The 27,962-nt window shown below is 55.5% G+C and overlaps 1 protein-coding gene and 2 long non-coding RNA genes across 7 annotated transcripts in view; 2 read left to right on the top strand and 1 right to left on the bottom strand.

Annotated features, from left to right (window-relative positions):
* Nucleotides 1–27,962, bottom strand: part of IGSF21 (immunoglobin superfamily member 21) — a 240,438-nt gene that overhangs the window by 158,310 nt on the left and 54,166 nt on the right. The window lies entirely within an intron of this gene.
* LOC139045460 (uncharacterized) lies at nucleotides 712–8,317 on the top strand. The gene is made up of 4 exons (XR_011503790.1): nucleotides 712–807; nucleotides 5,034–5,239; nucleotides 7,306–7,439; nucleotides 8,035–8,317. It is a non-coding gene; the product is annotated as an uncharacterized lncRNA (long non-coding RNA).
* Nucleotides 21,066–27,837, top strand: LOC139045461 (uncharacterized). Its single transcript, XR_011503791.1, has 4 exons — nucleotides 21,066–21,178; nucleotides 21,324–21,406; nucleotides 26,232–26,620; nucleotides 27,004–27,837. It is a non-coding gene; the product is annotated as an uncharacterized lncRNA (long non-coding RNA).

The raw sequence follows: 27,962 nt of genomic DNA on the forward strand, positions 1-27,962 counted from the left end.
ATCTGATGTCCTCCAGAGAATGCCCACCCACCCAGAAACCCAGGGGCTTCAAATCCCACTGTCACACTGCTGGCCCACTGCAACCTGTTCCTTCCCAAGGCCCCTAGAGTCCCATAGAGCATCAGGGGTGTTGTCCCTTCCCCAGAGCCCAACCCAGCGTGGGGCCAGCAGGCCAGGCCCAAGGTGCCTCTCCCTGGTGTGACGAGGACTTGCGGGGTGCACGCTCCATGCCCTCCCTGGGGCCCATTTTTGGTGTCTGTCCGTTCTCTGGACTTACTAGTCTAGCAGGTTTTGATGGCGCCAATCAGAAATAGCTAGACCAGTTTAGGAATGGAAGAAGGGCCATCGAAATGTAGTGGACGTGGTCACCCAGCGAACGATAAAGGGGACCCCGTGAGTCCCAGCTCCTAGGGTTCGCCTTGGGCCGACTTCCTGTGCCAGCCTCCGCCGACCCCAGGAGTGCAAGACGGCATCGCTCGTCTGCTCTGAATACGTGGAGAGCTGGAACAGGCTTATGAGAATATGGGTGTTTACAGCCTTTTTCTCATCATGGGAAAATTGACATTAGGAAAGTACATGATAGAAATCTTATGTACTTTCCAGGAAGTAAATAGAGGTAAAAGTGAAACTGTCAGGAGGTGGCAGGGCGCTCGGTGGGGGGAAACGAGCTGGGCAGGCCCGAGTGGAATTTTCCAATCGTTCAGGGCCTTCCTGGGCTAAAGTGGCCACTCTTGGGGCGAGGAGAGAGGAGGGTCATGGAAGGAGCGAGGACTGAAGGCACGGATTTAACATCTGGCTCATTTGCAGGTGGGTTTAATCAAGATTAGAGGGCAGAAATAAATGGTTCCACTTCGTACTTACAGGGCACAGAAAGGGATGCTGGGCCTTTGGAGCCCTCTCACAGCTGATTTCTGGAAGGTTCTACCAGGAAAGCTTAGAGTTGGATGGAAAAGTTAAAATCTTGGGAGTGGGGTGGGGGTGGGGTGCCGGTACAAAAGGACGGATCCTCATGTCCCGGCCGGGGGAAGGTGGCCAGGCCCCAGGCACACCGGTCCCCTTGCTATTTCCCTGAGGAGCGAGAAGAGCTGGGTCCCAGACCCTGGATATCCTGGGCCAAATCTGATGTCCACAGTCAATGAGAAGAAGGAATCGGGACCAGAACCTCAAGGCTACGTAGTCGCCGTCTGCCCAGCTGGGCTGAAGACCTTGCTGAGAAATTTCTGGTTGACAGACTTCTCTAGCTCTTTAAAATTCCAGCGACAATTGTGTCCCTAGGAGGGAAAGCCTTCTCTTCAGCAAAAACCTTAAAATGCTCTTGCTGCTGGACTAGCCCTCTGAGCCACAGTTCTGACTCACCGTTTTCCCTGCTCCACAACCTTCACTGGCTCCCCAGTGCCCACAGGCTCAAGGCTGTCCTCCTCAGCTTGGCTCCTCCAGGTGTCAGTCCAGCTGCCCCTCAGAGCCTCGTCTCCAAGGAGCTCCATCCTCCCCCAGCACATACTTAGTCCCTGACCCGGCCTCCCAGGGCTGCCCGCCTGCCCCAGGGCAGCTGAAGAGCATTCCTTCCTCCTGCCCTTTGCTCACGCTGTCCCCTCTGCCCAGACGGCCCTTCTCATCCTTCTGCATCCTTCCGGGCTCAGCTCAGTTGGTCCCTCGAGAGCTTCCTGATGTCACTTCCCCTTAGTGTGGAAGGGACACTGCATCTTTGCTTCCACAAACGCTCATCTCTCTGGCACAGCCCCCATCTCATGTAAACACTATTATCTGCTTACACACCCACCCCTGGCTTAGATCAGGAGGTGGCAGTAGAGGGAGGTTGGGGACCCCATAACAGCACACCCCTCAGGGAGCTGCCATAAGAGAGACGACATAAGGCACGTGACCCGCCGAGCAGGGGGAACTTAGTGACCAAGCCTGCTTCCAAGGGTGATGATGACGCCGACTACTCGAGTTAGGAGGGCTTGGCCAAAGGGTGGTATTGTGGGGTGAACCGTGTCCCCCAAAAAGATACATACATCACAATCCCTGTGAATGTGACCTTTTTCAGGAATAGTGTCTTTGCCGATATAATCAAGTGAAGATGAGGATGGGCCCTAATCCAGTATGACTAATGTCCTTATAAGAAGAGGGAAACTTGGACAAAGAGAGAGAGATGCACAGAGGGAGGCGCCACGCAATGGTGGAGGCAGAGATGGGAGTGACGCAGCCACAAGCCAAGGACGGCCGGCAACAGCAGAAGCTGGAAGAGGCAGGAAGGACCCTCCCCTAGCGCCTTCAGAGGGAGCACAGCCCTGCTGACACCTTGATTTCAGACTTCGAGCCTCCAGAACTGCGAGAGAATACACGTCTGCTGTCATAAGCCACTTTGTTACGCCAGCTCTAGAAAACTGATGCCAGTAAGAAAGCAACCAGGACCACGGTCTGCCCACTAAGCCCCAGATAATGTCGTGTCCAGAATCTCATTGAACCTCACTCTGAGAGGCAGGTGGCGTTGTTCTTACTTTGTATCGAGCTGATCAAGACCCAGAGAAGGGAAGTGGCTCGTGATACAATCACCACAGTCACGTGCTTAGGAAGAGGCAGAGGTGGGATTCGAACCCAGAATCAACGCCAGCCTTCCCCCTTCCCTGCAGCTTACAGGGTCTCGGGGGGACCCCTAGCCAGCAGGGGAAGAAGCAGAACCCATGGGGGGCCTTCGTCGGGCCCCTGCAGCCCCCCAGGATCACCCCCCCCCCCCACCTGCCATCAACGCGACACCCGGATCGATTCCCAAGGACGAGCCCAGGAAGCGAGAGTATCTTATCTGACAAAGTGGGAGGGGCGCCCGGCTCCCGATAAAACTTCGCCCATTTGTTAACATGTGTTCCAAGCCAAGATTACCCGGCGTGGAGCAGACAATGGAGGCGATTAAAGTCGGGAGCGTTGCGGTTGTGAATGCCAGAGGTGAGACATAGTGAAGGAGGGAGACCTGAGGAGTGGAGAGGGGACAAGAGGGGCTGCTGCCCGCTCCCTCTGGGCTGTCACCACACCACAGGGAAGGCGGCACGGGCACAGTTTCCCACCACCCCAAGGCAGCATCGCCAAGTAAGAGACCCATGGAGTCGCTGTGTCCGGGTTGCTGAGAACTTCAGAGTTAGAGGATACTCCAAGTGACAGGCCCTCTGGGGGACGTCTCAAGGGGTGGTGCCCAAGCTGTGTCCAGCAGAGCCCGGGATCCGAGGGCGGCTGCGCGGGAGGGAGTCGATAATAATCATTGTTGTAGCGGGGACATTGGTGGAGGTTTTACTCGGTTACAGGCACATCTTTCACCTTATTTCATCTTCACCGGGTGAGATAAGTTCTAACGTTGTCCCCCTTTGACAGATGATGGAACAGAGGCTTGGAGAGGTCAGGAAATGGAAACACATCACCCAGCCAGTAAGTGGCAGGGGCGGCCTTTGAACTTGGGGGCACCTCAGAGATGGAGGTGCAGGGTCCCCAACCCATTCTTTAGCCAGAGCCGCTCCCCTTTCGTCTGTCTGACATATTGGGGTGCCTCACAAAGTTGTGTATTAAAAAAGTCTGCCCTAGAGAGACATCAGTCTAGTTTATTTGCCTCGTTTACAGGCGTGGAGGCTCGGAGCGTCCACACTGCGTCCGGGCCTCCTTCCTTCCCACAGCTCAGGTGACACGCGTCCCCAGAAGGCTGCTGCGGGGCCCTCTCCTCGAGGCCAAGATGGCATGTCTTGTGCTGTGTGTTGCTTCAGTCTGCTCCTCTGCCACTGCCTCGTGCCCACGCTCCCTCTCTGCTCAGCCCCATGGGACGCTCCACCCACATTGTCTTTCTGTCCTTTCCAAGATGTTCCTGTCTGCGTATCTCCTTGGCTCCCCAGCGTGGGCCACCAGCCCCGCATCTGGGCCCACACCTGGGTCACGGCACCCCAGCGTCAGTCCAGGACCCACTAGAGAGGGGGCTCAGGCAGACGGAATGGGGAGAATGGATGGACTGAGAGCCCCACCAAGCCACCCCATCTGTCCCATGGAGCCTGTCACTGCCACACGCTCCTGCTGGTGGCCTCTGGGCAGAGGAGGAGGAGAGAGGCCTCCCCATCATCGTCTTGTGCTAATTCTTTGCAAAAACAAAGCCTTTTACCTCCATGATCTCGGTCCTCATAACACCCCAGGAGTTAAGTGGGGCCAGGAGGGAGATGACCAGCCTGGAGTCACCCAGCTCTCAAGTGACGCTCAGGCCTGTGTCTGCCTGGTGCCGAGTCTGGGGCCCTTTCTCCAATATTCTGCCCTCTCTCTTCATCCTGTGCATTTTATTCTGCCGCCCTACTCCCCAATTTTAGAATTTTTCCTGGCCACGGAAGACCTTTCGTTTGGCTCCAGCACAAGGAAGGCCCCTGGCAGGACTTGCCTAACATCGCAGACTCATCTGGAGGCTGCCGTCTTAGAGTCCTGGCTGTGTGGTCTCTCTGTGTTTTACAGTCAGGAAACAGAAATGGGGAGACAAATGACAAATATCTCCCCCCTCGCCCACTGGAGGCCTGGCGCCTGGTTTGAGCTCTCTCAGTTCTTGTTCTGGCGGCCGGCTGCTCCCTCTGCATTGCGGGGTCCGCCTGCCCGCCCCACCGGTGTTCCAGGAAGCAGGGCAGGCAGGCGGGACCCCTGGCCCAGGACCACCGGGGCTGGCATCCAGGACTGGGGCCTGTGCTACTTCCTGGGGTCCGTTCTGGGCATTCTCTGCCCCTGACTGCCACGGGGCTCTTGACTCTGATAAAGAGACCCCCGCAGTGGCCTCCCATCATGGCCACTCAGAAAATGGGACATTCTAGTCAATCCAGTGTTAGTATTGAGAAACATCCCGTTAGATACTTTGTTATAAATTTTCAAGGGATTGCAAAATATCAGCTACACTTAAAAGCTGAAATTTTACCAAAAACTATCTTTCTGCAAAGAGCCAGAATAATGTCTACGAGTGATTAAGAGCCTACTGTGTGCCCAGCATTTTGAGTACTCTGAATTTCTAAATCCTCGTCCCTCTTTTACAGATGGAGAGACCAAGGCTTGGAGAGGTCAGTAGCCGTGCCCCGTCAGCCCAGCTAAGAAGCGGTCATCGTGACAACACTGACACTGACCGAGGACGGATGCACGTGCCGGGCATTGTCCTGAGCCCTTTGCTTTCACCACTGCCCCTCAGGAGCCAGTCTTGGTTATTTCCTCAGTTGATAGATGAGGAAACCGAGGCTCAGAGTGGGTAAGCCACATACCCCAGGTCACACAGCTTGAGTGGCAGAACTCAAGCAGGCCGCCCAATCCAGAGCCCGGGTTCAAGCCCCTCTCTGACGTGCTTCAAAGTCCACCCTCTTCCCCTCCACCCAGTGGCCTGTCAGTAAATTCTGCTGCCCGGGGATCTCTGAGCATCAGTCGGCATCAGGTAAACCCAGTAATTAAAACATCCGGCTGGATGAATGGCACAGCTGAAGACACAGCTTGTGGGACTATATATGGAGGGGCATCCCCAAGGTCCAGAAAGGTGAAGTAACTTGTCCAAGGTCACACAGCTTACTGTGGGACGATGCAGACCTAGAATCCCGGGTCAGCCTTCTTCTCGGGCTCTCGCACCTTCTGCATCCAAGGGACCCCTCCTGGACCTTGAGCCCCCCAGCTTTGCCGTCCGGGGCCACATTGCCTCTCCTCTCCAGGCCTCGCTGCCCTCCAGGCATGGACAAGGCCGGGATGCCTGCTCGTGACCTTGGGCAGGGACGGGAGTGGTTTTAGCAATCTAAACACACTCCTTCCTCACATCGAGACGCAGAGTGCTGAGTGATTTGTATGCTCTGAGCACGTCAGCCCCTTTCAGGAGACAGAGAGGCTGCCTGAAAAGTCATTTTTCAGCATTTGACACAAAGTCTCTTTCGCTCTCTCACGAAGCCAGATAACCATCAGCAGCCGGGCCGATTAGAAAAAATATATACTTGGTACCGGGAAGCCAGGAAAAGAGGGAGCCAGCCCGTCAGTCTTCCTTCTCTTGCTTGGACGGGGCCCGGCGGTGGCTTTCCCACCGGCTCTGCCGCTCGGGGCAGAAGGTTAACTTCCCCAGCGATCAGGGCCCTGGGAAAACAGCATCCTCCTGGGGGCAGCACAGGCTGGGGCTTGGGAGTCATGAGAACAAGGGCTCAAGTCCCAGCTCTGCCCCTTCCTAGAGGTGTGACCGTGGGCAAGTCGCTTCCCCTCTTGGAGCCTCAGTTTCTTCATCTGTCAAATGGGTACAACATGAGCACCCACCACATGGGGCCGTTAGGTGGCTCAGACAAGATAATGCAGAGAACACTTGCCATGGGGTCTGGCGAACAGTGAGCTGTTGATAAACGTCAGCCCTGACATGGGTTGTTTCACGCGGCACCTTTGGCACCCCGTGGGGCCCCCACTAAGCCTTGGCTTGAGGACAGACCCTGGGCTCTCTCGTTGACGTCTAAGTCTACTGGTTGTTAAGCTCTGGCCCTGCAGTGTGCGCCTGGATTCTGCAGACCCCCTGGCCCCGGTCCTCGGGAGGCTTGTGGGAAAGGGAGAGAAGCTGACACCCAGGATGGGCAGCCCCGCTCCACCACTAAGGGGTGCCGACAGACACAGTTTCTCTGTCTTCCCCTCGCTTACCCTCCCCGCACCCAGCAGGAAGGAGCCTCCTCACTCAGCAGGGACTCAGGTGCATGACCTTCCTCCCTGCATTGAGGTCGAATCCAGTCCTGCAGGGCGATACAGAATTCAGCTCAGCGAGCATCTAGTGATACTCGAATCTCTCCGCTCTCCCCCTACCACTGCCGGATCCGCTCAGCCCCCGGCCTCTCCCTGCCTCCCTGCCTCCAGCCTCTCTCCACCTGCTTCCAGGAAGAGCTTTCCTGCCCGGCACTCTGCAGTGCCTCCTCCCACCCCAACGTCTGTCTCAAGGGAAGGGAAATCCCAGAGAAACTTCCCATCGGCACCTCCCCTTCCCACCTCCTCCCTGGGCACGCGCCAGCCTCGCCCAGCTGCCTGCAGTCCAGAGGGCTCTGAGCACTCCCTCCAGCCCGAAGGGCTTCACACCTGCTGCTCACTCGGCTGCACTGACCTTCCCTCCCCTCTCCCTTCCCGTCACTGCACTGCCTCACCTGTCACGCTCGCCGTCACCTCCTCTGGGAAGCCTTCTCTGCCTCTCTCCCCCTCCCCAGTCTGCCCACCTGGCTGCCCCTGGGCTCCCAGGATGCCCACACTTTCCCCATGGCCAGTCTGTCTGTGTGTCCGTCTCCCTAGCCGACGGCCCCTCCTTGCCGCCTCTGTTCTCAGCTCCCAGCACATAACCGTGCTCAACAACTCTTTGTGGAATGGATGAATTTACAGGGCACCTGCCATGTGCTGCTCACTGTGTCAGGCTCTGAGAACACAGACTGCCCTGGAGAAGGTCAAGGCCAAGCGTCAAGGTGAGTGAGACTCACCATCCAAGAATTTAAGGTGCAAAAGAGAACGGGATTCGTTCCAGAAAGACACAAGCCACAGGCCTAGGGCAGCTTGGAGCAAGGGCTGGCACATCCTTGCAGGGCGAGGGGATTTGGGAGTCTTCAGAGGGAAGGTAGTCTCTGTGGTAGGTTCAGAAGGATCCCGAAGGCAGAGAAGGAGAAGGGAGGGGCCCCTCCAAGGCTGTTGTGATCCTCATTCCAGCTCCGTTTCAGCTGATCTCCCACCACAGCACTCTAGCCATTCCAATCTACTCGGGGATCCCCAAGCCCCCCCAAACTGCCTTGCACCCTTCCTCTGGCAGACATGCCAGACCCCCCACGGGGGGGCAGCCTGGAGGGGCGGAATGAGAGCGAACCTTCATCAAAGACGCTCTTGGGTTTGAATCCAGCTTTCCCACTTTGTAGCCGTGTGACCTAGAGTGGGTCATTTAACCTTCTGGAGGTTCTGTGAAATTGGGGCAACATTACCCCCTTCAAAAGAGTGGGGACATTGAGTTGAATAGTGTCACCCCAACATTGTCTACCTAGAGCATCAGAATATGATCTTATTTGGAAATAGGGGCTTTGAAGATGTAATTGGCTAAGATGAGTAACGACTGGTGTGCTTATAAGAAGAGGAGAGACACACGCACACAGGCAGAATGCCACATGGCGATGATGGAGGCAGAGACTGGGGTGACGTGTCTACGAGCCAAGGCACACCAAGGATTGCTGACGACCACCAGAAGCTATGAGAGGCCAGGGGGAACCTTCCAGAGCCTTCGGAGGGAGCGTGGCTGTGGCGACACCTTGATTCCAGACTTCTCGCCTTCGAAGCTGGGAGAGAATAAATATCTGTTGTTTTTCGCCACCGAGGTTGTGGTAATTTGCTAGGGCAGCCCTAGAAAACTAATGCAGTGTGTGTAGGAGCCCCGAGATGGAGTTCATGTAAAGTGGTTAGCACGGAGCCTGCACACAGTAAATGCTCCAAACAAGTTAGCCCTCATTGCCTTTTATTAATTCGATAGACGTGGCTCCTTTCCCTTCCCGCTGCCAGCAGCTGAGACCTCCTGCTCCGCAGAAACAGGAATGCCCGCGGCTTCCCCGCTGACCCGTGCGCAGCATCCTTCACATCCAGCTTCATCCTAAATTCCTCCTATTATCTTAAATTCACTCATGGTCTGGGGACTTGAAAAATAAGCCACATGACCGTTTCTTCATAAAATCACAGAGTCTCTGGGTCACAAAGAATCTCAGAGTGACTCATCTGATCCTTTTCTGGTTCTTGAACGTCCTCTAAATCTGCACGCTCACAGATACCCTCCCTGGACACACACAGATACCCGCCTTACGTGTGTACACACACACACACACTCAGGAAAACTCGCCTCCCTTCAGCTCGTCCCACTGCAGACTAATATTTGTATATTGCGAGAGTGGAATAGACAAACATCCCAGTAGACCACGGGTCTCCTCTACCCCAGCCCCTGGTGGCTCTCATCTCTCTTGGAATCGATTCCAGACTCTGAGCCTGGGCCCCAAGGCCCTGCAGGGGTTGGCCCCTGACCACAGCTCCCACCACCCAACCCAGGTCCCCCGGCCCTGGAACGCGCCCACTCCCCTCACCTTTATGCTGAGCTTCTCTCTGTTCATTGTTCCCCTGCCCCATACATCCTTGGGCTCGTCCCTGCTTCGTTCAGCTGCCAAGTCAAATGTCATCTCCTCACGCTGCCCTCCCTGACGGCCCCTGACCCAGCCCTCAGCCCCTCCGTGAACCCGGAGTGCTCGTCCCTCTGTCAGGGTGTCTCCTGCCCATAGAGTGAAGGCTCCGTGAGGACCGGGTCCCTTCTGCCCGCCCACCCCTGGGCTCCCCTCAGCAGATGCTCAGGAGATGGGTGTTGAATATTTGAATTGAATCAGTTCACTGCCATTTGTTTTTCAAAAAAACGTCCACTTTTATTTTCTTGTTTAATTCTCACAAACGCTTTCTGGCAGAAGAAAAGAAAAACGGAACTCAGAATGGAACTTGGTACAGAAGTCACCAGCCGGCGTCCACCCAGATGACTGTCAAGCAAGGGGACAGGTCGTCTGACCCCCCAACACATGCACAGATTCAAATCCGAGCTGGGCCGTAGGACCCTAGGCCGGAGGCTGAACCTCGCTGGTCCTCAGTGAGCCCAGCTGCTGACCGGGCAATGGCCTCTGTCCTCTCTGCGGCCCCTGGGCAGCCACAGGACAATGCTCCTGGGCATGGTGATGCTGCTGCCGCCAGCATCGGGCAGTGCTGACTGCATCAGGCTCAATTCTGGGCCCTTTACAGACACACAGACTCACAAACTCACTGATGACCCCCATCTATTCTACGAAGCTGGTGTTGTTCCTATCCTGTGGATGACAAGACGGAGGCACAGAGAGAGGCTAACAAATATACCCTGGGGGAGCCAGGATGCAGCCTCCGGTGGCCTGGCCCAGAGCCATGCCCACGCCATGTGCTCATCATAGGCGGGGAGGCACTGCAGAGCCCCCTCTGGCTGCAGCCCCGAAGGAGCGCCAGGCGGGCAGAACTATCCCCATTTTGCAAAGGCAGGAAATAGGCTCCTGGAGACCGAGCTACGGATGCTCAGCTGGTGAATGGCAGAGCCAAGGGTCAAACCCAGGCTTGCTTGGCTCCAAAGCAGGTGCTCAGAACGGCCGGGCTCTTCTGCTGCCTGAAGCCTGGTCGGAAAGGAAGATGCACAAGACGGGGAAGGGGAAGCCGCGGCAGCCCCCAGGAGGCCGGGGAGGAAGGGGAGCTGCTCAGTCGACTCTCAGAAGAGGCAGGTGCCACAGGCCTGGGGTCAGGCAGGGCCAGCACCTTCAGCAAAGGCCTTCTGCCCTCGCCCCACCCACCCCCGGCTCCACCTCCGAGACCCGCTGAGGGATCGGAACCACTCACTGCCCTAAGACCAGATGCCCAGGTTGCAAACAGATCTGAGCACCAGAACACAGCGGGTGGGGACCGGATGGAGCCCCTAGCAGATGCCACGTTCAAAAGAGAAGCACAGGACAACAGTGACAAATGGGAATTCAGCACAAAAGCATCCAAATGACGGGAGAAAAACAGAGCCAGATGGGCCCGGCCTCCCCGACCAGCAAGGCGGCCACAGGCCAGCACTGCTCCAGTCGCCAGCTCGCACCCACGGCGAGGGCCCACCTGCATGCCCTCTGCGCAGCCGGCTGTATGGACGGCTTCCCCTTGGCCTGGAATGTCCTCTGTTTCACCCCCTCCTCCCCCAGCAGAGCGAACCCTGGCATATCTGCTCCCACTCCTGCAAGCCCGCTCAGCCTCCTGGGACCCTCGGCCCACTCTGCCATTCCTCTGGGTATGTAATCCACGTGCAAGCTTATCCTTTGATCACGCCCTTCCTGTGGGCACAGGACTTCACAGTTTATAAGGCAGCTCTTTCACATCCACTGCCTCAAGGGACCCTGATAATCACCTGGTGAGTTGGGTGCTATTATTCCCATTGGACATGTGAGGCTCAGAGAAGGCAAGTGACTGGCCTTAGGTCACACAGCTAGAAACCATGAGACACAGAACTAAAAGTCTGAGGCTTCATGCTAAGTCAACGGTCTGGCCAGCTGAGAGCAGGTGGCACACAATAGGTGCTTAACAAGGAATGGGTGAATGCAGGAGGTCACTGAGGTTGATGTAGCTCTTTTATTTTCTCCCGCCCAATTTTTTCCTTCTGGGTTCCCAGAGCCTCTCAGGGTCACCTCACCATCTGAAATCTCTGCAGGGAAGAAAAGAGGGTAGGGGGACTCCTGCATGCTGCCTTGTCCACTCCAGAGTCATGTCAGCCACTGGCAGGCCAGCCCTGATGCCCCCCAGCGTCCCTGGAGGACTTGGCTGCCATCCGCCTAGGATAACCTGGCAGTCCCCTCAACCACAGGCCAAGATCCCCGAGGATAAGGCCCAGCTGAGTGCACCCTGGCCCCAGGGAGATGGTGTGACAGCAGGCCATGTTTTACAAGCTCACAAATCCCCGATAAGAGGGGCCGGGCGGCTGGCTCCGGCGAGATAAGAAGATGCCCCCTCCCCCTCGCCCGCCTCGCTGAGCACCCATGCCAGGGGAAGGAAGAGGGGCCAGAACTGATGTCTGATGAGTACCTGCTCCAGCCCCCACGGCCCCAGCTGCCAGACAGACGGACATTACAATGACCCACTGGACCGGCTCACGGGCCCCGCCTTGCAGATGAAAGGAGGCGGGGTGAACTGCTGCATGGGAACTTCTGCAGCCCGGGACCACCTGTCACGGATGCCGGCGAATGCTGACCCACCACTTACTGCGGTCACACACACCAAGCACCCTCGCCTCCAACACCCCCTGGGGCGAGTGTGTTCATGCGTCCATTTCACAGATGAGAAACTGAGGTACAGGGAGGCTGGTCAGCGTCTGCCACAGGCTGGGCTCTGGGGCACAGACCATGAGACAGAGAGCTGTGTGCAGGAGGGTGCTTGGGGTGCCTGGGGACAGCCCTGTGTAGGGGTGCAGGGCGGAGGACAGGCAGAGGGGAGCTGGGCTGTGGGGCCTCAGCCGGTCCCACTGGGGGCCCTGGAGCTGAGACAACCCTTCAAAGTTACCTGAACTGAGGCAAGAGGCAGGGCCCTTGTGTCCCATCGAGCTGCCACTGGATGGGGCTGCCTCTGGGGAGGCATGACCTTGGGGTAGGTGGTGGCCTTCAAGGGCAATTCTGTAACAGAGGCTCAGCTGTGAGCAGCCTGGGGCATGAGTGCCCCGGGCCCCGCCCGCAGAGCCAGCTCACAGGATGACCAGCCCTGCCCAGCCGCTGAATTATTACCCTAAGCCATCTCACTGAATAAACTCAGGATCCAAATTTAGTTTTCTGCTCCTTTCAGAGAGAGAGGGATTTACAGAGCAAGGGGGAGGCATGTGCCTCAAAGTTAGGCGACCTTGGCTTCCAGGCCTGGCCCTGCCGCCGCCCAGCTCTGGGCCTGCACTTCTGGCTAATGGCAGGGACCCAGCTGGACCCCCTGTCTCTCTGGGCTCTGACTCTGGCATTCTCTGTTCCCATCCTCACCCGGCGGAGCCGAGGGCAGTGCCAGCCCGTCTCCGACTCTTGCAGGGGTCCCCGCCCCTCACCCCTGTAGCAGCCGAGAGCCTGTGGCGGCCACATGTCCCCAGCACCACAGGCCAGGCCAGCGCGGCATCAGCTCAGCCAATCAAAGGGCAATGACTAAGAGTAAGGTCTGGAGGAGCAGATGACCAAGGTTCAAATCCCAGCCCTGACACGTCCCAGCTGTGAGTCCCTGAGCAGGTGACTTGACTTCTCTGTGCCTCCGTTCCCACCTGTAACCGGGAACTGTCATCGGGTCACCACCCCCTCGGGAACTCAGGAGCTAACGTGGTAAACATTCAGCACAGTGCCCGGCACGCAGGAAGCCCCCGTACATCAGCTGTCACCACCACCACTGTCACCCAGCTGAGGATGCTGCCAGCATGGCGGGGTCTGTCCCTGTCCCCTCCCCTCACGCTGACAACCTCCGAGAAAGTCCAAGTTCCAAAATGTCAGCGTTATGAATTCACCACCTCTGCTTTCTCTTCCTCTCCGTGTATTTATATCTCAGTTTGTGAGGATGTGGTGAAAGTCCCCTCTCCCAGCTAGCGACTCAGCCTCTCCCGCCGTGATCTAATCAAAGACCATATTTTACCCGCGTGCAAGAACCCAAAGGCCATATTTCACGGGGGCGATCTAATCAGCGCACTGTATTTCCAGGGTGGGGATCTAAATTCATGGTTATATTTCATGGCTTGAGATCTCATCACGAGGCAATATTTCACACCGGGGATCTCATCCCCGGGGTGGACCGCACGGTTGGGAGATCAGAGCAGCTCAACGTGACTTTTTCCTTTTTTTCTCTTTTCTTCCCCCCTTAATTTATTCTTATGTTTCAGGAAAAGTGAAGGCACCCTAGCAAGCCACGACCTTGCCAACCATGAGGTCACTGCTGATGAAAAGGGGAGACTTTGCTCGATGGCGATTCCCCCAGCCCTCTCTCATGTCGCCAAAACCTCTTGGGATGTAAGTGGGTTTGCAGGGTTCCTCCCAAATCTAGGAGGGACCCCCAGATTCAATGTCCAAACACAGTTCCTTATTCATTCATTCATTAATTCATTCTACAAGTGTTCTGAGTGCCTGCTTAGTGCCAAGAACCGTGCTTGGGATCAGCGAGCCAGAGAGGAATGACATATTACCACCTGTCATGGACTGAACGTTTGTGGACCCCCAGAATCCGTATGTTGCAGCTTTAACCCCCAATGTATGCTCTTCGGAAGCAGAGCCTCTGGGAGGGGATTGGGTTTCAATGAGGTCATGTGGGTGGGGCCTCCATGCTGGGATTAGTGTCCTTATCAGAAGAGAGAGACCAGAGCTCGCTCACTCACTCTCTCTCTCTCTGCCACGTGAGGACACAGCGAGAAAGTGGCTATATGCAGGCCAGGCAGAGAGTCCACCCCAGGAACCGAATCTGCTGGCCCTTTGGTCTTGGACTCGGAGCCTCCAGAACCGGGAGAAATAACCATCCAAGGCAGTCTGTTACGGAGCCCAGGCTGGCTGACCCCCCACAGTGGTGACACTGCTGTCCCAGCAGCGGCAGGCATCCTACAGAGAGTCCCAGGAGGGGTGATGGTTGCACCAGGACAAGTGCACCGAAGGAGGGCAGGGCTGTGAGCCTGCGGACCCCAGACCCAGCTGGGAAGACCTCCTGCGCTGGGTGCCGTGGGAATGGCGACCCGGAGGAGAAGCAGGAGCTGCCCGGAAGGCGTTGGGGGGGGTAGGGAGACAATGAGAGGAGGGAAGGGAATTCTGGGTGGTGGGAAAGGCATAGGCCAAGGCCCTGAGGGTCGAGGGGCCCTGTTCAATCAGACGGACAGAGAGAGGACCGGCGGCTTGAGAGGAGGCTGGAGCGGGGGACGAACCCAGGCGGCCGGGTCGGTGATCTCAATCCTGACGACTCTGCGTTGTGGGACCTGGGGCCGGAGTTGCTTAAGTGGATTGGGCTTCAGTTTCCTCCTCTGTAAAATGGGATCATAATAGTGCTACTTCTGAGCATTCTGAACTTTTGCTAGAAACGAAAGGAAGCCACCAAAGGGTCTGGGGAAGGATCAGATCGGCATTAGACCCTGCCAGCTGCTACTTGGAGAACAGATTCTAGGTGGGGAGAAAGAAAGCCAGGGGCCCAGCGAGGATGCTCCTGAGAAAATAGGGGCGAGATGCCAGACTCTGCAGCCGAGGAGGGGGCAGCTCCGACTGATATTTTGGAGGGATCCTTACAGGCCTTGGGGAGCGATGGGCCGTGGCGAGTGAGAGAGAGGGAGGCAGGGAGACTGACTCCCACGTACCTGGCTTTCAGACAGATGGCATCCGTCTCATTCCTTAGTAGTTCTCGGGGAGGGAGGGAGTGATGCAGAGGGAGAGAGAGACTAAGATTCAACAATCCATTTCCCAATCACCTAGAAACTCACTGATGGGGGAAGATTTCCAAGCCCCCTCCCTCCGAGCCCTCCCTCTAATAGCTCTGCCTTCTCCGAGCCAATTTCGAGCAAATCAGTCTCCCAGGTAGGAACGGAAAGCTACGAGATATTCCAACACAATAAGTGTTTGGGGACCAGGAATAAAGGCTTCTGGGGAGCTTAGAAATTCTCAGTTAAATATCACAGCTCATCACTCCCCTCATTGCCGGTACATTGCCGCCATGTCTCCAACAATCTTCCAAAACGCGTGATGCTTTGCCATTTTGCAAAGCACTTTCACCCGCTTTATTTCGACTGATTCTCACGACAGCCCCCTGGGAGGCGAGTGGCAGCCTGCCTACCATACAGGTGGAGAAACTGAGGCTCAGAGACGGAAAATGACTCACCAGCTATGGAGACACGGTGACGTGGAGACAATTCTGATAGAAGCAAATGCACACTGAGCCCCTGTTCTGTGCCTGGCGCTCTTGGAGGGACTTCAGACATTTTGACTTATTCGCCCATTTTTCGGAGGGGGAAACTGAGGCACGGAGAGGCAAAGTTGCTTGCCCAAGGCCACATAGCTAGTAAGTGGTGGAGCTGGGATCCCAACCCAGGAAGTCCCCCCAAATCTATCATTTGCCACCAGGTTGGACATCCTCATAATTAGGAAGGAGGAATTCAGCTCGGATCTGCCCAGTGTCCGTGTAACAACACTGTAGCCGTCTGTGGGCCACACACCCGCGCGTTAAATGCCGGAGAAATGCCGCTAGGAATTACAAACCCGCATGGATCCTGCCGCCTGGAGAAACTTGGCCGGGGACACACTGTGTTTCACTGTTTCTCCTCAGTCACTGACTTTAACATTTGGAATCCACTCGAAGCTGGGTCAGGGGAGTATTTCCTAGAAGGTCATAGAAATAAGCAGCCAGCTTCCAAACCTGAATCTCAGAGATTGACAGAAGGGTGGACTGGGCGTGTCCCTGACATTCTGCCAGTCCCAGATGGGTCAGCCCCAGCCATCATGCAGTCTGTGGGGATGCCTTGTTCCCTTTCTGCAAAGGTAAGCCAGGGAGCTGGGACCCCCCCAGGCTTTGGAGCTGTACAGAGATGGGTTCCAATCTCTCAGAATTAAGATGGAGGATCCGACACATTGCATACAAGACAGGACACACGTTCCACATAAGGGATAAAAGGTGGCCAAGTGCCACAGGGCGGCTGGGCATATGCAAGTGTCCAGCCACCCACCCTCACTGCAGATAACATGCAGGTGCAGACCATCCTTCCACCTGTGGGCAGGACACCAGCAAAACCTGGGCTGGCTTCTAGTATAGGGTAAGGCTCCTGATGCCTGAATCTTCCTATCTCCGGGGCAGCCTGGGGTGCCTTCCCTGCAGGACAAGAAACCTGTCAGTGTGACCGCCAGTCACTGGCCCGCAGCTGGGGTACGGTGGGAGCCCAGAGATGTGTCTCATTTGAATCTCCTTCGAGGAAAATGATTAAAGCTTCAGAGGGATTAATTTACGAGGAAAGATTAAAGGAACTAAATCTGTGTAGCTTGGCTTAACCATGGCTGAGATTGGGGACTTTGGGGACATTTCCAAATATTTGAAGAGAGTGGCGACCTGGGGAGGGGGCGGGAGAGGAGGGATTGGCCCAGAAGAAGGAAATGAGGGGATGGGGACCAGGAATGATGACAAAGATGAAATTGGAATATGCCTCATCATCTGTGAAATAACGGCCGACATAGGCACTCATTCTGTGACGCCTGAGGATGAGGGGCTCAATGGACATGATGTATTTTAATGCTATGCTTGAGGACATCTGCTTTTCAGATAGGGAAACTGAGGCACAGAGAGGGAAAGTTACCTGCACGAAGTCCATGGCTGATGAGGGTCAGAATGCTAACCCAAGCTGGCCTGCCCCTTAACCATTGTGCTGAGTTACCTCGTGATGGCTTGTTCAGCAAATACCCGCTCCCCTCTCCCTCTCTCTGGGCAGAAATACTCCCCACCCCATCAATCTAGGGCTCGGTCATGTGACTTTTGGCCAATGGGATGTTAGATGCCAGCAGCAGCTTGCAGTGGGCTTACACAGTGCGACGCAGCCCTCTTGCCGTTCTGTCCTCTCCATGGAAGGAGCTCTCCTCAGGAGCTGCTGTCCCGCAGCTGGGACCCCAGAATGAAGACAGATGGGGCAGAGCTGAGCTCAGTCCACACCCTGGAGTCTAGCCCCGTTGAACCCACAGCTTAGACAGAACCGCCCGACTGAACCCAGTCCAGATCAGCCGACCCCCACCCCACCATAGGTCCATGGTGGTGAGGACCAATGATTGTTTTAAGCCACTAAGTTTGGGGCTGGTTGTCACATAGTGCTAGGTGTTACGTATCTTGCAATGTTAGAACGCTGCTCGCGAACTTCCACTACCAGCGCTCATGCCAGCTCTCCAGGCTCCTCTCTGACCTCACGCCCATTGGTACCAAATGCACAAAGTTCTCATTGTTCCTAGAATATTCTTTGACTGCCACATATTTTGTGGACTCAAATTCACCTTTTGCCTGCTATATCGAGGTATAATTTACATAAAAGAAAATTCAGTGGTTCACAAATACAGTCTGTTCTTATGGAGTTTACAACGAAATCAGGAGGGGGAGCCTCCAAACCTCAGGGCCGGAGGGTGCCTCAAAGTTGGTGGAATCGAGGCCTTTATTCTATCATCGGTGGGGAAACTGAGTTTCAGAGAGGCAGTGTGTAGTAGAGCTGGGCGGCCAGACTCCTGGCATAGTGCTTGACCCAATGCCCCAACAGCATCCTTCAGACCGCCAGGGGAGGGGACCTCTTCAGCCAGCCAGCAGGTTCTGACATGGACTGCAAGGCAAGATCACGCCCCAGCCACCTCCCTTGGGGGCTCCCCAGGCTGCTTTGAGAAGAGCACAGGGTTCGGTGACTCTGTTAGGAAAAGGGTACTGCCGAGGCGGGGGCAGCCTGGTGGGGGACGGGGCGCGGACGCATCCTATAATCCCCAGCAGGTAAAGAAGGGTGATGCCGTGTCCGCTTGATAAGGACAGTGTCGGCGGTTCTGTCTCGGGACTCACGTGATTCATCAGGGGGACGAGAGAGGAGAGCATGGGCGCCTGGGGCGTGGATCAAGTGGATGGACACAGAGGTGGAATCCACAGGAAATTTCTGCAGGTGGAAAGGCCACCAACCCCGTTGGGCACGTTGGCCCCGTTCCCACCTATTTGTAATGAGGAACTCCCTCCCAGGCTGTAACGGACAGGGGACAGGCAGCTTGGTGGGGCAATGAGAGGACGGAATTCAGAACTGTGTCTCATGTTTCACTCATTCATTCATTCATGCATGCATTCACTCATTGAACAGCGATGACCGGGACGGACACAGTGTCTTTTTTCTCACGACACTCACGAGTCACTTAGTTACACCCGTGGCAGCTGCTCTGTGGAATACTGAGGTTCTGTGACCACTCGCAGCAAGTAGACGGGACCCAGGCCAGGGGTCAGGAACAGCAGGAACAAGTTACCCTCGAGAGACGCTTCCTGGAAACCACGGTGGGCCTTTTCACTTTCTGGTGGAAAGGAAGCGTGGCCTGCTGCATGCTCAGGGCTTTGCTTCCATAAATAAAGGGTTCAGACCTGATTTAAAGGATAACGAAGGGCGTGCCTGGCATAGGGCAGACAGCCACAGATCTGCATCTCATCCAGCTCTGGAACTTTCTGGCTGGGAAAATGTGGGCAAGTTTCTTCTCTGAATCCACTTTCCTTATTTATAGCTGAGCTCACCAGACACGAAATGAAGGTAAGCCCCCTCCCGCTCAGTGTCCATTCTAAGGACAGCAGTGGATTCGAGGTGGGAGCGTGGGCTTTAATAAAGGTCCCCAACTGCCCTGGATGCTGCCTGGACCACACTGCCCTCGGGTAGCCCAAAGATGCTGCAGGCCAGTCACGCCCCTAAGAGCTGGAACAAAGGTCAGCACCGTCAGAAGTCCCCCCCCACCCCCCGCCACCAACCCTGCAAACACTTGGAGGACATTCAAGAGACAGCGAGCTGACATCTTGTCCCAACGGGGCAGAGGGGCACCTTTCCGGGTCTGGCAGGGACTCTCCATCAGGAGCAGGGAGGGGCTTGGGCTCAAGGGCCGGTCACTGGCTGGGCCCTGCTCTCGAGACACTCACCCATTATCTCATCTAGTCCACACCACAATCTAAAGGCCCTTCTTATTATCGGCACGCACAGAGTTTGGGCTGCTCAAGCCTGAAGACCTTGGGCCAAAACCGCGTCTGGGTCCATGCTTGCGGTCCTCTAACTAAATGCACTGTCACATCGATGTCACAGCCGCGGTTAGACAAGAAGCTGAGCGGGGCTGTGGCTCCCGTCTATTTGGCGTTGGGCAGAGCAGTGCACAACTCACCATGACGTGGAGGATGTGGCTTCAGAAATACCGGGCAGGTGGTACATGGTGCCAGACAACCCCCCTCAATAACTGAGGGCATCCCAGCTCCTGCAGGCATCAAGCTCTGAGCCGGGGACCAGGAGGAGGGGGCGACAGGAGGAATGCCCCTTCTCTTCCCTGGGGAGCAGCTGCGGCTGGCAGAGGGGAGCGCTGAGCCTCTGGTGACTGCAGGAATCACAGGTGGGGAAACGGAGGCCCAGAGGGCAGGGGTCTGCACAGGTCCCGCAGGGCAGGCGCTTCAACTGGGGCCCCAGCTCCTGGTCATCTCAACACCCCCAACTCCCAAAAGACAGCCTAGAAGGCTCTGGGGCAGACAGGAGTCGGAGAGGAAACCATCAGCCTCCTGTACCCTCACCCAGCCTCTGCACCTTCCAGACCCCTTCTCGGCTGCACCTTGGACTTTCCACGCTGGGTTTTACCGAGGGATGCTGTCTGGGGCCTGCCTGTTTGTCTTTCCAGACCTCAGCACCCCCAATGGTGGAATGAGGTGATACCTTCCCGTATGGAGTCAGGGGGACTCAACAACCCAATGTGGCAGGTACCACGACTGTCGTAGCTCCCACGTGCCAGAAATGTCCCATTCATTCATTCATTCTTCAACAAATATTTATGGAGCGTGCATGGGATGCCAGGCTCTGCTCTGGATGCTAAGGACACAGTCCTCACCCCTACGGAGTGTATGGTCTAGAGACCACAACCAAGGAAACATCGAAACATATTAATATATGGTGTATATGGTACCATAAGTTTGTATTTGTCACACAATGGGATAGTAGGAAGTGATAAATACATTAAGAAAACTGAGCAGAAAGGGGACAGAGTGAAAGGTCAGCAAAGACCCCACTGGGACAGCAACATCAGAGGAGAGACACCAAGGAGGCGAGGAAGTGAGGGACGTGGATACCAGGGGAGGGGAGAGGAGAAACCCAAGGCCCCGAGCCTGCGGTGTGCCTGGAGCTTCCTGGAACCAAAGAAGTCAGGACAGCTAAGGCAGGGTGAGTTACTCATAATTATTATTATTACTTTTGCTATTGATTGTAATTTATTATTATTCCTCAATGATCTGCGCCTAAAAGATGGGGTCCAAGCTTCCAAATCCTGGCAAGCCTTAGACGGTTCCAGCTTCCCTGGGGACCCTCTACCCCAGGATGCTCCTCCTCACCAGCTGCCGCTTCCCTGGGTCAAGCAGCAGCCCCACCCCGGCCCAGGACAGGGGACCGACTCATTCATCTGGGCTAGCAGACATGGTGCCCGGGGCCCACGAAAATGTTCTAATTTTGATTCCTTTTACGTCAGGGGGAACACAAGAACGTAATAATAATGAATATATAACCATGAATCCAGCCGGGATTGTATTTGCCTTTATACCAAGGAGATCATAAATTATACATTTTAATACTTTTATATGAGGAAGGGGCCCACGGAGGCGACAGTGCCAGGCTGCGAGAGTCTCACTGCCGCTGCTCTGGGGGAGGGGGGCGGGCGTGGAAATCTGCTCCTTGCTTTGGTCGCCCCCAGGCTGCCCCTTGGCCCCTCCAGGACCTCGGGCCGGGAAGGCTGGAGCTCAAACCAGCTACCTGTTGAGCTGCCAGGAGCCTCTGCCACCTGTCCGGCCCCCTGACAGATGGAGCCCCCGCTCAGCTCAGGCTCAGACAGGAACCGGTGACCGATGGCCGGCTGCTCCCTGTCCCCTCTCCCACGAGCCACATCTCCCGGACGGCTGCTGCCTCCACTTCTTGGTGAGTCCCCCTTCCTTCCCCTTAAATCTAGGAACCGGTGACCGATGGCCGGCTGCTCCCTGTCCCCTCTCCCACGAGCCACATCTCCCGGACGGCTGCTGCCTCCACTTCTTGGTGAGTCCCCCTTCCTTCCCCTTAAATCTAGGAACCGGTGACCGATGGCCGGCTGCTCCCTGTCCCCTCTCCCACGAGCCACATCTCCCGGACGGCTGCTGCCTCCACTTCTTGGTGAGTCCCCCTTCCTTCCCCTTAAATCTAGGGAAGTGGTGATTTAATATTAATATTTATTCATGCACTCAATTCTTTCCCTGTTAAATAATTTCTCAGCTGTCGGAGGCTTCTGAAGGCTAATTTAAAACAGGTGTCGTGGTTATGTAACTTATGCCCTCAGATCCTCAGAGAGAAGGGGGGACCGCCTCCCCGCGCCCACCACCCACCCTGCTCTGAGGGGGCTGGGTCACATGGACACACCGTCCTCCACGAGCCAAGCCCCCAGGGTGGGAGATGGGGAGGCGCCACACCGCTGGCCGGCTGGAAAGGCTTCCAACGTGGCTTTACTCCAAAAGGGAGGAGGGGCTGGCAGGAAAGGGGACGGGGGAGAAAACGAGAGGAAAAGGACATTCGAGGTGGTGCTGAACAAGCCGGGCATGTAGAATAACAATAATAGGACAACAGCTAACACGGGGACAGAATTTAACATGTGCCTGGCACCGTGCCTTGCGTTTTACACATAATAACTCATTTAATGCTTACACACCTAGTGAGTTCCGGACTATCATCCCCGCTTCACAGGTGAGGAAACTGAGGCAGCACGAGGTTAGATAACTCGTCTGATAGCACATACCAGTAAGAGGCGGGTCAGGGATCTGAACCCAGGAAGACAGAGAGGTGGCTGACCCTGAGTCAGCCTCTTGGTGGCCAAAAGGCCTCTGTGAGGTTCCACTTTGTGTAAAACGGAGGAAATGCAGCTTAATTGCAAAGAGTTATTAAGAGGGTAAGAAGAGCTGGGGGAACCGGGCTGCGTGCATCTTTAGGATGCGTAGAGCAGGTCATCAAGAAATGGACGGAGGTTGACACACAGTAGGGGTGCAGGAGACATGCTCCCCTCCTCTCTCCTTCCAGCCCGCACTGCATGTTCTCTCTCTCTCTGTCTTCCTTTCTTCTCTTTCCCAACAACCTCACACTTCAAGGTTATGTCTGTCACAGCTGATTGAAATCTAAGTGATCGCTAAGCACTGGCCAATGACAGCTTGCAAAACAAAGGCAACTCAGTCCCACTGTGGCCAACTTCCCACCCCTCCAGCCTGCGACTCTGGCATGTCGACTGTCTGGGGGGCTTCTCAACCATAACCCCTGCCCCGGGGATAAGCTGGCTGATCCCAGGGCTTCTCTATCCACCCCCAGGAGGAGCAAATTCAGATTTTCACTGTCTTCTCCACCCATCAAGAAGCTTGATTTGCTATAGGGTATATTTTGAAGACAACAGGCATATTGAATATGGCTTTTCAAAGTACTTGTGCCACCTGCCCCAGTCCGTTCTCGAAGACACAGCATCTTCCCTGGCACAGGGACATTGCTCTAAGGGGAGGGAATTCCCAGCCGGAGTGATGAGAGAGGAGTAAGACAGTCATTCCTCCGGCACTATGCAAACCCATGCAAATTAATGAATGCAGACCACATCAATAAGTGCATTTGTAAACGAGAGCTGAGGGGGCGGAACGAGGCAGTAATCAACTGGAAAAAAATATCAGAGAAAGCTTGTAAGTGGGCAACGACCTGTGTTTGTTTTATTCACATGTGAGGTGAGTACAGACAGATTCCTATGTATGCACCAATGTGTGTACACACACACAAACATACATTCGCACACACGCGCCCACAGTTCTTGCCAGCCATATCTGGTACGTGCTCAGAACTCTGTTGGACTGTTGTGGGCCGAGACAAAACCGGGAGCCTTGCACCTCCTGCCGGGTGGCCTGGGCCCTTCAGACAGCGTCCACTGATTGAATTACCCCTGGCTCTTGATCCTCTGTGCCACCAGAGCCCACGCAATCCTCAGTTCACGGAAGGGCCTGTCTCCAAAGTTCACCGACAAGTCAGCTTCTCGGATCAGGCGATACGTCTTCCCGGAGAAGAAATGCCGGTGGATGCAATAAAGAAAATCGTGCTGAAAGCACAGACTTTGAGGATGGTGCATTTCAGCAAGTAACTGAGCCACTTGCGTCCTCCTCTGTAAAAGGGGAGTGAAAATACCCGCCGGCCTCAAATGGGTTGAAAAATGAAAGGACATCCAGCGTGTGTCTAGTGCCCAGAACACAGGAAGCACTCACTAAACCGCCGCTGTGGCTGGCGGTGTCACTGCTAATGCGACAGCTGCGCTGCTGTCATTGTGGATGGGTGTCAGGTCCTGGGGTGTTCCCCAAAGTCCCCTCGGGCCTGGGGGTAGCTGACAAGGTTTTATTTGTATTTGTGGCTACCAATGATGGGAAACACTTTCCTTGGGGAATTGCTCTGTATCCTAAATTCTCTGTGGGGACACCTGCACTCCTCCCAGCTCACCCGGAAAGAGGACGCAGGCCCCCCAGAGCACCGGGTGGCCAGGAGGTGGGAAGCAAGGAAGATGAAGGCAGGAAGAAACTCCTGATCACCACTTACATGCTGATTCTCCGCATCAGTGGGAAAAGGTTTTCTCCCTGGGAAATTCATCCTTGCAGAGCACCCGCCAGGTGCCACGAGGTGCCCTCCTTACATGGCGTCCCTCAGTCTTGATGACAGGCCTGAGAGGTGGGCATCACTGCCCTGTTTTCCAGGTGGGGCCTCGAAGGCTCAGGGAAGCAGTCAGTTACTCTCAAGATCGTCCGTCAGAGCCCGAGGAGGCCAGACTGGAATTCAGGTCCCTTGGGCTCCAGAGACCATGCTCTTTCCTTAACTTTACCGCGATGATGCCTCCAGGTGTCTAAACAATGGAGCCCAAGTGTCGGGTGTCCACAGCTCGGGCGTGTGTAAGCCGAGGGTGCCCCCAGCCCCCGCCTGCAGTTATCCGAGCAAATGAAGAATTCTGTCTTCCCCAAAGGAACTCCCCACATGACGCTGCCTTGAAGATGCTCCCTGTCCCCACCCTCGAGAGGCAGCCCTCGGCCTGGTTCCTAACCAGGCTCATTGCTGTGTGTCCATACTTAAGGCCTTGGACGTGTCTGAGCCTCGTTCTGCAGGTTCATAAGGTCCAGGCCAGTCATGGAGTCCTTCCTCCTCCACAAGGAGCGGGGCACACACTCAGCGGGGCGAGCCCACACCCAGAGGGTGCTCAGGGATTGGCAGAGAGCCAGCATCCTACAAATGCACGGGTCGGTTGGGAGTGGTCTAGCAGCAAGAGCAAGGACCCGGCGCTGGCCTCTGCCAGGACCCCTGCACCCCTCCTCTGAGAGGGCTGGGAGGATTCATATTAGCACAATCATTTTAATCAGGGTGTGATTAACAGGCGCATGCATAATTCACGGGCTCTCCCCTGCCTGGCTTGGCTTTGGGAGGGGGCAGGGGCCGGCAGCAGCTCATCAGCTCTCCCTCCACCTCACCTGCCACTCCTCGGTGCTGGGGAAGGCACCTCCACGTGACTGGGCCGCTGGGGAAGGAGAGTTGGAGCAGCCCGTGCTCGGGGGACCCCACACAAGGGACCGAACAGAGGGAGCCCTCCTCTAGGTTCTCCCCAGGACACTCTAGCCAAGAGGGAAAGGCGAGGAGGGGAGGCCCCAGGCTGCCCTTAACCTTGGGGTCCACCTCCCGCCCCCTCACAGCCCCCATGTCCCCCTAGGGGCTGCCTTGTTGCTCCATGCCCATCTTCCCCTGAATCCTGCAGGCCACCCTTTCTCTCTTTGCTCCTATCTTCTGCTGCGGCTAACTCCACACACTTAGTCCCCACTGGGTAAAACAGGGGCTATTATTTGTCCTACATCCGCACCCTTCAACCTCAGATTTCACCAAGTGTCAGAGCTGGAAGGACCTGCTTACATCAAGCAATCTAACTGCCTCCAGCGGAAATACAGCCCAGGGGGGCGAATGACTTGCCTGAGGCCACAGAGCACATCTGCAGCTGAGCTGCGACAGAATTCTGATTTTGGGGGGGCCTGCCCCATGGCTGAGTGGTTAAGTTTGTACGCTCCGCTTCAGGCAGCCCCGGGTTCACAGGTTCGGATCCTGGGCGCAGACCGAGCACTGCTCATCAAGCCACACTGTAGAGCATCCCACACAAAACAGAGGAAGACTGGCACAGATGTTAGCTCAGGGACAATCTTCCTCAAGCAAAAAGAGGACGATTGGCAACAGATGTTAGTTCAGGGCCAATCTTCCTCACAAAAAAAAAAAAGGAAAAAGAATTCTGATTTCTTGGACTCTCAAGACAGAGAGCTTTACTCAAACTCCAGATGAGGGTCACACAGATATCTGAGTGTGTTTTTCAGGGGTGCAGGGCAGGGGTAAGTGCTGGGAGTTTGAAACCTGGCTTGGCCACTTGCTGTGTGACTTTGGACAAGTTACTCATCCTCTCTGAGCCTCAGTCACATCATCTGCAAAACGACAGTGATGGGATGGGTCCCCCTGAGGGGGCTGTGGCGATAAGAATAGTGCAGAAGCATCTAGCCTAGAGCCTCATAGACCGTAAGTACTCAATAAATGGTATCATTTGGCTCCGGATGGGCCCCCAGCAGCAGACCCGAGACAAGGATTTCAGTGTATGTAGGTTATTTTGGTTGGGGGGGGCGGTCCAGGAAACTCCATCAGGGCCCTGGAGGAGCCAGACTGAGTATGTCAGCAGGCAGCTTACCACGGTGGGTGACAGGCTCAGTCCCCTGGGCGGTGACCTCTGGGAACCAGTGTCAACACAAGCCTGTGGGGTATTCCGCCCGAGGGGAGAAGGTGCCGGGCTGTTGGGTGGGAAATGGGCTCTGCCAGACAAAGAAGGCCGCCAGGCACAGCAGCGCGCTCTGCGTGAGCAAGCCAGGGGATGCGAGTGGTACCCACAGCATCCGCTCCACGGTTAACCAGCTTCTTGCACCACCAGGGGCGTGGGAGGGACTCCCCGGTCTGATCAGCACTTCTCCTCGCGCCTTCAGACCCGTGCATTTCTCTCACTGCAAAGCTTCCGTGTCATCAGCAGCAGGAAGGGCGGCAATGAAGCATGAACGTTTGGGCGAAGATAAAGGAAAAACTGCTCATCTGGGAAGATGCTGGAACGCTGGCTACGAGGATTTGGGGAACATGTGGGATTCCCTCCCTGGAGCGCCTCGGGGGTCTCTGGTGACACAAGGGAACCAGAGAGGTTTCGATCGAGGATCTCAGCAGCACAGACCCCAGAGCCTGGGCATTTCTGCATTCCCCGCAGGAACACGGTGGCAAGGGGGACACACGAGGCCACAGAACGAACGCGGCTGAACTCCCCGGAGCACCCAGGTGTGTAAGGCATTATTTTTACACTCAAATAAACCCAGAACTGGTATCTCCTTATGATGGAATACTACTCAGCAATAAAAAGGAGCTAACTACTGCTCCACACCACCACATGGGTAAATCTTGAAAGCATTACGCTAACTGAAGGAAGCCAGACCCAGAGACACAAACCAGGTTTCCATTTACAGGAAATTCTAGAAAAGGCCAAACCATGGCGCCTGGGAGCAGATCAGGGGTCGCCTGGGCCCAGGGGTGGGGACAAGGGGGCATGAAGGGACTTTGGTGGGGATGGACGGGTTCTGTATCTTGATTGTGGTGGTATTGACATGACTGCATATATTTGTCAAAATCCCTCTAATTGAACAAAGTGGGTGACTGTTTTGCAGGTAAATTCTGCCTCCACTGAAGCTGATTTAAAAAAATAAGGAACATGAATAAACCCAAGGTGTCTCAAGGTGTCTTGTGGATCAAGTCACACACAAACCTTCAAATTCAGGCAGATTTTCCTTTCTTTTTTTTTTTTTGAGGAAGATTAGTTCTGAGCTAACACCTGCTGCCAATCCTCCTCTTTTTGCTGAGGAAGACTGGCCCTGAGCTAACATCCGTGCCCATCTTCCTCTACTTTATATGTGGGACACCTACCACAGCATGGCTTGCCAAGCAGTGTCATGTCCGCACCGGGGATCCAAACCAGCACACCCTGGGCCGCTGAAGCGGAACGTGCGAACTTAACCGCTGCGCCACCGGGCCGGCCCCTCAGGCAGATTTATGCCCAAGTTCCAGCTCTGTCCCCTTGCAAGCTATGTGCTAAATGACTTGGGGCGAGTCCCTTCACCTCTGGGCGCCTAAACGTTCTTGCATGTACGATGGTGCTATGGACTGAACCGTGTTCCTCCCAAATTCATGCACTGAAGCGCTAACCCCCAATGTGACTGTACTTGGAGACGGATATGTACTGTTAGCAGCTGAGCAAGAAGGTGCCCGTCTAGAAGCCAGGAAGGGAGCTCACACCAGAACCTGGCCAGGCTGGCGCCCTGACCTTCCAGCCTCCAGGTTAAAGCCACCTCGTCTGTGGTACGTGGTTATGGCAGCCCAAGCTGACTACGGCAAAGGGGATGCTAATTCTGTGGCACGCTTGTACAGATGACGTGAGGTGATAAGCACAGAAGTGCCGTGCTCTGGGACACTCAGGTGCTCAATAAACTTTAATTATTTAATACAAGGTGTTAGGTACGTATTTTCCAGCTCAGATAACAGAAAATATCAACTCAACTTGGCTGAAACAATATCGAAAATGTATTATATCACCTAAGATGTCCTGAGCTGTGGGGATTGCCAGGGCTGA

Source organism: Equus asinus, chromosome 5 (assembly GCF_041296235.1).
Source record: "Equus asinus isolate D_3611 breed Donkey chromosome 5, EquAss-T2T_v2, whole genome shotgun sequence".
Classification (NCBI taxonomy): Eukaryota; Metazoa; Chordata; class Mammalia; order Perissodactyla; family Equidae; genus Equus; species Equus asinus.